This window comes from Procambarus clarkii, chromosome 26 (assembly GCF_040958095.1).
Source record: "Procambarus clarkii isolate CNS0578487 chromosome 26, FALCON_Pclarkii_2.0, whole genome shotgun sequence".
Lineage (NCBI taxonomy): Eukaryota > Metazoa > Arthropoda > Malacostraca > Decapoda > Cambaridae > Procambarus > Procambarus clarkii.
The window spans coordinates 18096513-18107694 of NC_091175.1; the positions used below are offsets into that span (position 1 = coordinate 18096513).

The 11182-nt window shown below is 45.3% G+C and overlaps 1 long non-coding RNA gene and 1 pseudogene across 1 annotated transcript in view; one reads left to right on the forward strand and one right to left on the reverse strand.

Annotated features, from left to right (window-relative positions):
• LOC138369037 (uncharacterized) overlaps positions 1–11182 on the reverse strand; it is a 160875-nt gene that overhangs the window by 43122 nt on the left and 106571 nt on the right. The window lies entirely within an intron of this gene.
• LOC123757047 (5S ribosomal RNA) lies at positions 2366–2484 on the forward strand (annotated as a pseudogene).

Here is an 11182-nt window from a genome sequence, read left to right on the forward strand (position 1 = left end):
CCTTCCCTACCCCTCACCTTCCCTACCCCTCACCTTCCCTACCCCTCACCTTGAAATAGAGCCGCTTTAAATTAGATATTATACGTGATATATAACCCTTAAAATGGTTATACTCTGTTATACTCGCGTTGTTTAAGAATGAAAGTTTTCCCAAATAATATATTAAGTCACATACGAGGTACTAAACCCAGTCAGTCCGGGTTCTCAACTAGTAAGTCGTATTGTGCACGTTACGCTCCCCCCAAATAACTATGTACTATGGACAGTTGTTTGTTGGGTTAGGTGGGTGGCTGGGGGTCGAACCTTTCAGGTTAGGTTAACAGGCTGGAGTTTGTGGGCTGTGACAAATTACCAAAGCGGGCTGGGTCGAAAAACGGTATCATGGAGACACTATATCACTCACTTTCACCTTCACCTTCACCTAGGACTGACCCCAGTCGTCGTCACCTTCACCGTGGGAAAGTGGCCCAACCGGTTCCACAAGACTGGATCTTGGCCATTAACTTTTCGACTTTTTTGAGAAATTGATCTTGGTCGACTTTCACACTTTTTATTCTGACCCCGCGGCTTGCTGTGTGTGTGTGTGTGTGTGTGTGTGTGTGTGTGTGTGTTTTGTTATATATATATATACATACATACATACATACATACATACATACATACATACATACATACATATGCGAAAAAGCGTGAATGATCCCCAAGCCGATATGCAACTGAAAACTCCACACCCCAGAAGGATTCGAACCCAAACAGCCAGGAACACAATGCAACTGGCGTACCCGGTACCTTAACCACTCGACCAACCGTGACTGCACAAAAGTCATTGGTAGCCGAGGCTATATCTTCAACTTCCCGACAGACGTTGAAGATGTATTAATATACGAAAGTACTTAAGGAAATTCCTGTTTCAATTCTTCCTCCGTGGTCGGACCAATATTACTGTGAGCAGTGACCTGATAACATATTTGGATGAATTATCGCTAAGTCACTCACTTTCTCTAATAAAGACGCCATTTGAGAAAGCGGGAGACAGAAGCATCCCGTCTTGTTTCTGCATATTGTCTTTGTGGACTTGACAGCTACGTAAGTCTTTGTGTACTTGACAGCTACGTAAGTCTTTGTGTACTTGGCAGCTACGTAAGTCTTTGAGTACTTGACAGCAACGTAAGTCTTTGTGTACTTGGCAGCTACGTAGGTCTTTGTGTACTTGGCAGCTACGTAGGTCTTTGTGTACTTGGCAGCTACGTAGGTCTTTGTGTACTTGGCAGCTACGTAGGTCTTTGTGTACTTGACAGAAACGTAAGTCTTTGAGTACTTGACAGCTATGTAAGTCTTTGTGTACTTGACAGCTACGTAAGTCTTTGTGTACTTGGCAGCTACGTAGGTCTTTGTGTACTTGGCAGCTACGTAGGTCTTTGTGTACTTGGCAGCTACGTAGGTCTTTGTGTACTTGGCAGCTACGTAGGTCTTTGTGTACTTGGCAGCTACGTAGGTCTTTGTGTACTTGACAGAAACGTAAGTCTTTGAGTACTTGACAGCTATGTAAGTCTTTGTGTACTTGACAGCTACGTAAGTCTTTGAGTACTTGACGACTACGTAAGTCTTTGTATACTTGACAGCTTCGTAAGTCTTTGAGTACTTGACCGCTACGTAAGTCTTTGAGTACTTGAAAGCTTCGCAAGTCTTTGAGTACTTGACAGCTTCGTAAGTCTTTGAGTACTTGACAGCTACGTAAGTCTTTGAGTACTTGAAAGCTTCGTAAGTCTTTGAGTACTTGACAGCTTCGTAAGTCTTTGAGTACTTGACAGCTACGTTAGTCTTTGTATACTTGACAGCGAGTTCATGTAGCATGTGAATGTATTCTTGCATAAATAAAATGTTGTTAATTATTTTTATTATAAAACTTACGAACTTTATTAGCATATCAGATGTGAGAAAACTGATTCAATCATAGAAAATGGTGTAACAAAGAAAATGTAACCATTTTACTGGGTAGCTAAAGTGTTATTCCGAGATTCTTTGAGAGCGGATCATGTCACGAAAAAACAGTGTTCATTCATGAATAATTAAATAATTGTTGGAATAATGAACAAGCAATAATAAAATAACAAAATAATTTTCAATCACAAAAATATAAGTAAGGTATTCAAAACTATTGTTAAATTGTACAAAAAATCAATTATTCTTCCCTTTTACTGATGTATTTATCTCTCCATATTTAACTTGTGTGGTCTGTAGTAACCTAGTTGTGCTTGCAGGAGGCTGAGCTTCGGCTTTTTGGTCCTGCCTCTCAACCATCAATGAACTGTCGAACATGTTTCTGAGTCTATTAGGCTCTAATAGGTATAATACGTAAAATACGTATAATACTCATACCACGTTGAGAACACCGCTTCTCGTCCGATCAGCGAAGTTAAGCAACGTTGGGTTTGGTTAGTACTTGGATGGGTGACCGCCTAGGAACACCAAATGCTGTTGGCAATAATGTTTATAGGGAGCCGGTCGGCCGAGCGGACAGCACGCTGGACTTGTGATCCTGTGGTCCTGGGTTCGATCCCAGGCGCCGGCGAGAAACATTAGGCAGAGTTTCTTTCACCCTATGCCCCTGTTACCTAGCAGTAAAATAGGTACCTGGGTCAGCTGTCACAGGTTGCTTCCTGGGGGTGGAGGCCTGGTCGAGGACCGGGCCGCGGGGACACTAAAAAGCCCCGAAATCATCTCAAGATAACCTCTATCATATCTACATTTGAAACAGTGTATGGAGTCTGCCTCCCCCACATCACTGCTTAATGCATTCCATTTCTTAACTAATCTGGTACTGAAAACAATCTTTCTAATGTCTCTGTGGCTCATTTGGGTACTAAGACTCCACCAGTGTCTCCTTGTACATATAGCACCTGTGTTAAATAAACTATCTTTATCTACCCTATCAATTCCTCTGAGAATCTGGTATGTGGTGATCATGTTTCCCCTAACTCTTTTCTAGTGCCATGAGGCTGTTATTTTCGTGATCTTATCCATGCATTAGCTAGATTAGGTTTATTTAAAGAGTCGCCAAGAATGAATACTTTACATCAATGTTCACTCTTGAAAGACAAAATGACATTCCATCACCCACACAAATGGTTGAAGGAGGTGAAGAGAATGAATTAAAGGATATACCCATTACATGAGACACAGTCAGGAAGAACATTGACAAACTAAGACTCAAAGGCCCCAGGTGTGGATTGGAATTCAATCCAAAGTCGTAATGGAACTGGCACATGCACTATGCTTGCCACTGAAACTCCTTTTCAGAAAATCCCTGGACCAAGGAATAGTGACCCTGGATTTGCTATATACAAATATGTCTGGGATCCTCTCAGACGTAGATTCGAACCCTCATCACGGCCCTTGTGGATTTGTTCATACAAATGTTGCCCCTATTTTCAAGAAAGGCAGAAAGACCTCAGCGGAAAACTACCGTCCGATCAGCTTGACATCACACATCTACAAGCTCACGGAGAGAATCCTAAGGGAAGAAATCATACAACATCTCAGAGAAGGGAAGGGAAGGGAACTATCAGGGGGAAAGCGCCAAGTCATTATGGCTATATAGCACTGGGAAGGGGTGAGGATAAGGATTAGGGATGGGACGGGGGGAAGGAATGGTGCCCCAGCCACTTGGACGATCGGGGATCGAACGCAGACCTTCGTGGAGCGAGACCGTCGCTCTACCGTCCAGCCCAAGTAGCAGGGAACATCTCAGAGAACAATCTTGTAAAATCAACACAACATGGGTTTGTTAAAAATAGATCCAGCCTCACTAACCTGCTCACATTTCTGGAATTGATAACCAGCTATTCAGAGAAAAGACTTCCGGTAGATGTATCTTACATCGACTTTGATAAAGCTTTTGATAATGTACCACATGAAAGACTGGCAAAGAAATTACAGGCACATGGAATAAATGGGAGAATACTGGAATGGATAAAATAATGGTTAAACAAAGGGTCGTGCTAAATGGGAATGAATCTGACTGGGGAAATGTGGTAAGGGAGCCGGTCGGCCGAGCGGACAGCACGCTGGACTTGTGATCCTGTGGTCCTGGGTTCGATCCCAGGCGCCGGCGAGAAACAATGGGCAGAGTTTCTTTCACCCTATGCCCCTATTACCTAGCAGTAAAATAGGTACCTGGGTGTTAGTCAGCTGTCACGGGCTGCTTCCTGGGGGGGGGGGGGGGGGGGGGGGGGGGGGTGGAGGCCTGGTCGAGGACCGGGCCGCGGGGACACTAAAAAGCCCCGAAATCATTTCAAGATAACCTCAAGATAAGAGGGGTGCCAGAGGGATCCATTTCGGGGCCAACCCTCTTTGTCATATACATCAACGACATAGATGAGAATATTACAAACCACATCATCATATTTGCAGATGACACTAAGATCTATGGTAAAGTGGAACGTGAAAATGATATTGAGGCCTTACAAAGAGATTTGCATGAACTCCACAAATGGTCAGAAAACTGGCAGATACTTTTAAATGTGGATAAATGCAAGACCTTCCATGGGGGGCATAACAATCCACATCACAACTACCAAATTAACAGCACTACCTTACAATAGATTGATGAAGAAAAGGACCTTGGAGTCAGAATCCATCATTCACTGAAAGTTGTACATCAAGTGGGAGCGGCAGGGAAAAAGTTAACCAAATCCTGGGAATAATCAAGCGTACCTTTACCTTTAAAGAAAAGAATGTAGTCATTCTACTGTATAAGTCTCTGGTGCGCCCCCACCTGGATTATTGCATCCAGGCACGGAGACCTCATCTCCAGAAGGACATAGCTGCTCTGGAGAAGGTGCAACACCGGGCAATTAAAATCATTCGAGAGCTAAGTCATCTCACGTATCAGGAACAGTTGAGGGCCACAGGGCTAACAACACAGCAGACCTGGCATGACAGCGCAGATCTCATTGAAACCTTTAAAATACTGAACAATTTGGAGGATGTTGATCCGGACAATTTCTTCAAAAGGTCAGATTAACAGGAACGAAGAGCCATGGTTTCAAGCTCAACAAGCCACAATGTAGGACTGAGAACAGGAGATGCTTCTTCACTCGTAGGGTTGTAAACCCGTGGAACCGCCTACCCGCAAAAGCCGGAATCACCAAAACTCTGTTGGGGTTTTAAAATACAGCTGGAACAGATCATCAAGGGCAAAAAGGGGGGGGGGGTCTTTGACAAGCCGCCAGCTTCTTGTCCTCGTCGAGGCCACTAGAATTAGTAGCCCTCAGGTAAATTACATTTCATGTTCTCTCCTGATTTTTAGAGTCGATTTGTTTTTGTACTGATGCAGGTATTTGCTCCCCTGATTCCATGTATGACTAACCATCCTGTAAGATGGGCAACATTAGATGAACTAATAGCTAGTGTTTGACCTACACTGTGTAATCTTTGTATATATATATATAAATAAAAAAGCAAACCAGACATGACAAGGCTGATCTCATTGAAACTTTTAAAATACAGATATTGATCCAGATAACTTTAAAAGGTCAGATGTAACACAAATAAGGAGCAACACTTCAAGCTCAACAAGCCACAATGCAGAATAGAAAACAGATGCTTGTTCACCCTTAGATTATATGACCAAAGAACCTCCTACCCGCCGAAACCATATCTATAATAATAATAATAATAATAATAATAATAATAATAATAATAATAATAATAATAATGTTTATTCAGCTAAAGTACATACATACAAAATGAGTTACAAACAGAATGTTGGATTTCTAGAATCTGTCAAAAACATTGTTGAATTTGAAAACCCTCCTGGACAAAATCATCAGGACAAGTGCATGGAACTATAGGGGACAAAAAGCCGCCGGCATTTTGTCCCCGTCGAGGGCAGTCGAGAGTTCTGCCCGAAACGCTTTGCGTAATAGTGGCTTTAGGCATGGTATGTACTAGCTCTATCTATAAAGCCAACAAACTTTGTAAAATCTCTTTATGTATGTACTTTTACCTAAATAAAAATTATTATTATTAATGGTCCTCAAGTAAATTTAGGTATATCCAGTTAAAATCTTATAGTCTCTCATGAAAGGTAACTTCATTTTCTTTGAACATTCATAGAAAATATATTTTTAGCGTAGTCTATTATATTTTCCAAGACGATACCTCAATTTCTGTTTGTATTAGGGGGTTTATCCTCCCGATGACTGCACGAGTTAATATTGAGCATGACAAGGTTTCAAGCGTGCTTGTTGCGTTGTGGTGTAGGTAGAAGAGCGGCGAGCATGCCCTCTAATGTCCTTCCAATTGCCCTAATGTTTGTTTTCGTCTGATTGTAAAATTCAACAGACTTTTGGCATTTACCGCATCGGCGGGTAAGCGGTTCCATGAGTTTATAACCCTATGGGGTGAAAACGCATCTCCTGTTTTCAGTTCAATATCGTTTTGTTAAGCAGTTCTGTATCGGATACGTTCTGTAAGTTTTGTAATACGTTCTGTAATTTTTGTAATACGTTCTGTAATTTTTGTAATACGTTCTGTAATTTTTGTAATACGTTCTGTAATTTTTGTAATACGTTCTGTAAGCGGATACAATAATATTGTTTTGTTAAGCGGGTCCTATATAGAAAACGGGCAACACTTTTGAGGGAATACCATGAGATTCATCATCATAATTAATTATTACCGTATCTAATGTAGAGATAATAAAACAAATGATTGAATCAATCTCACGTGGATTCTATTACACACATGCTGGACAGAACCGGTCGAGTATGGGGTCCCAGGCGACCCCCATGAGAATGGTGTCTGAGGCGATCCCCATGAGTATGGGGTCCCAGACGACCCCCATAAGTATGGGGTTCCAGGCGACCACCATGAGTATGGGATCCCAGGCGACCCCCCATGAGTATGGGGTCCCAGGCGATCCCTATGAGGATGGGGTCCCAGGTGACCCCCATGAGTATGGGATCCCAGGCGACCCCCATTAGTATGGGGTCTCAGCCGATCCCCATGAGTATGGGGTCCCAGGTGACCCCCATGAGTATGGGGTCCCCGGCGACCCCCATGAGTATGGGGTCCCAGGCGACCCCCATGAGTATGGGGTCCCAGGCGACCCCCATGAGTATGGGGTCCTAGGCGACCCCATGAGTATGGGGTCCCAGGTGACCCCCATGAGTATGGGGTCCCAGGCGACCCCCATGAGTATGGGGTCCCAGGCGACCCCCATGAGTATGGGGTCCCAGGCGATCCCCATGAGTATGGGGTCCTAGGCGACCTCTATGAGTATGGGGTTCCAGGTGACCCCCATGAGTATGGGGTCCCAGGCGACCCCCATGAGTATGGGGTCCCAGGCGACCCCCATGAGTATGAGGTCCTAGGCGACCTCTATGAGTATGGGGTTCCAGGTGACCCCCATGAGTATGGTGTCCGAAGCGACCCCCATGAGTATGGGGTCCTAGGCGACCTCTATGAGTATGGGGTTCCAGGTGACCCCCATGAGTATGATGTCCGAAGCGACACCCATGAGTATGGGGTCCTAGGCGACCTCTATGAGTATGGGGTTCCAGGTGACCCCCATGAGTATGGTGTCCGAAGCGACCCCCATGAGTATGGTGTCTGAGGCGACCCCCATGAGTATGGGGTCCCAGGCGATCCCCATGAGTATGGGGTCCCAGACGACCCCCATGAGTATGAGGTCCTAGGCGACCTCTATGAGTATGGGGTTCCAGGTGACCCCCATGAGTATGGTGTCCTAGGCGACCCCCATGAGTATGGGGTCCTAGGCGACCTCTATGAGTATGGGGTTCCAGGTGACCCCCATGAGTATGATGTCCGAAGCGACCCCCATGAGTATGGGGTCCTAGGCGACCTCTATGAGTATGGGGTTCCAGGTGACCCCCATGAGTATGGTGTCCGAAGCGACCCCCATGAGTATGGGGTCCTAGGCGACCTCTATGAGTATGGGGTTCCAGGTGACCCCCATGAGTATGGTGTCCGAAGCGACCCCCATGAGTATGGGGTCCTAGGCGACCTCTATGAGTATGGGATCCCAGGCGACCCCCATGAGTATGGTGTCCGAAGCGACCCCCATGAGTATGGGGTCCTAGGCGACCTCTATGAGTATGGGGTCCCAGGCGACCCCCATGAGTATGGTGTCCGAAGCGACCCCCATGAGTATGGGGTCCTAGGCGACCTCTGTGAGTATGGGGTTCCAGGTGACTCCCATGAGTAAGGTGTCCGAAGCGACCCCCATGAGTATGGGGTCCTAGGCGACCTCTGTGAGTATGGGGTTCCAGGTGACTCCCATGAGTATGGTGTCCGAAGCGACCCCCATGAGTATGGGGTCCCCGGTGACCCCATACTCATCACTCAGCATGTATCAACAAACATCATCATCTCGGTTTCGCGGTTAACGCAAATAATCTAAGATTTGCCGTCTGTATTGTTATGTAGTGTTCATCACACACTTGATATCCACACACCAAACTAGGTGAACAGAGGCATCAGGATGAAAGAAATCTTCCCATTTGTTTTCGCCTCCACCGGGGATCGAACCCGGAACCTCAGGACTACGAATCCCGAGCGCTGTCTACTCAGCCGTCAAGCCCCTGAACATAGCCCAGGACTCAAGTCAACTCAGAGAATAATTATTGACCTGAAAGCGAGGTACATCATTAGATTTGTGTCAAATGCAATGGTGCCAATCTTCTACAAGATAATCAACATGTCTGACCTGCGCTTGAAACACTCCAACGATACCACATTTATTATATTACCAGGTGATCTGATCACACATCAACAAGCTTGATAATTCCTTAATAGGTTTAGGCCTACATGACTCCGTCGCTTCGCTGTGCCACTTCAAATTTCCACTCGTTCTATATTAGTGATTAGTATAACTAATTTTGCTCTGGCAGACGCATATCCAAATTAGCATAAACGTCAGTATGGAGGAAAAATAAACACCGTTTGTTCAAGGTTCTGTACGTGTGTGTGTGTGTGTGTGTGTGTGTGTGTGTGTGTGTGTGTGTGTGTGTGTGTGTGCGTGTGTGTGTGTGCGTGTGTGTGTGTGTGTGTGTGTGTGTGTGCGTGTGTGTGTGTGTGTGTGTGTGTGTGTGTGTACTCACCTAATTGTACTCACCTAATTGTGCTTGCGGGGGTTGAGCTCTGGCTCTTTGGTCCCGCCTCTCAACCGTCAATCAACTGGTGTACAGATTCCTGAGCCTATTGGGCTCTATCATATCTACATTTGAAACTGTGAATGGAGTCAGCCTCCACCACATCACTTCCTAATGCATTCCATTTGCTAACTACTCTGACACTGAAAAAGTTCTTTCTAACGTCTCTGTGGCTCATTTGGGTACTCAGCTTCCACCTGTGTCCCCTTGTTCGCGTCCCACCAGTGTTGAAAAGTTCGTCCTTGTTTACCCGGTCGATTCCCCTGAGGATTTTGTAGGTTGTGATCATGTCCCCCCTTACTCTTCTGTCTTCCAGTGTCGTGAGGTGCATTTCCCGCAGCCTTTCCTCATAACTCATGCCTCTTAGTTCTGGGACTAGTCTAGTAGCATACCTTTGGACTTTTTCCAGCTTCGTCTTGTGCTTGACAAGGTACGGGCTCCATGCTGGGGCCGCATACTCCAGGATTGGTCTTACATATGTGGTGTACAAGATTCTGAATGATTCCTTACACAGGTTCCTGAACGCCGTTCTGATGTTAGCCAGCCTCGCATATGCCGCAGACGTTATTCTCTTTATGTGGGCTTCAGGAGACAGGTTTGGTGTGATATCAACTCCTAGATCTTTCTCTCTGTCTGTTTCATTAAGTACTTCATCTCCTATTCTGTATCCTGTGCCTGGCCTCCTGTTTCCACTGCCTAGTTTCATTACTTTGCATTTACTCGGGTTGAACTTCAACAGCCATTTGTTGGACCATTCACTCAGTCTATCCAGGTCATCTTGTAGCCTCCTACTATCATCCTCTGTTTCAATCCTCCTCATAATTTTTGCATCGTCGGCAAACATTGAGAGGAACGAATCTATACCCTCTGGGAGATCATTTACATATACCAGAAACAGTATAGGTCCAAGGACTGACCCCTGCGGGACTCCACTTGTGACGTCTCGCCAATCTGAGACCTCACCCCTCACACAGACTCGTTGTCTCCTGTTGCTTAGGTATTCCTCTATCCACCGGAGTACCTTCCCTTTCACTCCAGCCTGCATCTCCAACTTTCGCACTAGCCTCTTGTGTGGCACTGTATCAAAGGCTTTCTGACAATCCAAAAATATGCAGTCTGCCCACCCTTCTCTTTCTTGCCTTATTTTTGTTGCCTGGTCGTAGAATTCAAGTAACCCTGTGAGGCAGGACCTGCCATCCCTGAACCCATGTTGATGCTGTGTTACAAAGTTCCTTCGCTCCAGATGCTCCACTAGTTTTTTTCGCACAATCTTCTCCATCAGCTTGCATGGTATGCAGGTTAGGGACACTGGCCTGTAGTTCAGTGCCTCCTGTCTATCCCCTTTCTTGTATATCGGGACTACGTTAGCTGCTTTCCAAGTATCTGGCAGTTCCCCTGTTGCCAGTGATTTGTTATACACTATGGAGAGTGGTAGGCTCAGTTCTCTTGCTCCTTCCTTTAGAACCCAAGGGGAGATTCCATCTGGGCCTATAGCCTTCGTCACGTCCAACTCTAGTAAACACTTCCTTACTTCCCCACTGGTAATCTCAAACTCTTCCAGTGGTTCTTGGTTAGCTATTCCCTCACTTACCTCTGGAATTTCTCCTTGTTCTAAGGTGAAGACCTCCTGGAATTTCTTATTCAATTCCTCACACACTTCCTTGTCATTTGTAGTGAATCCTTCCGCCCCTATCCTTAATCTCATAACCTGTTCCTTTACTGTTGTTTTTCTCCTAATGTGGCTATGCAACAATTTAGGCTGAGTCTTTGCCTTGCTTGCGATGTCATTTTCGTATTGTCTTTCTGCCTCTCTTCTCATCCTGACATATTCATTCCTGGCATTCTGGTATCTTTCTCTGCTCTCCAGTGTCCTGTTATTCCTATAGTTTCTCCATGCCCTTTTACTTTGCTGCTTAGCTAGCCTACATCTTTGATTAAACCATGGGTTTCTCATCTTCATTTCTCTGTTTTCCTTTTGGACTGGGACAAACTTGTTTGCTGCG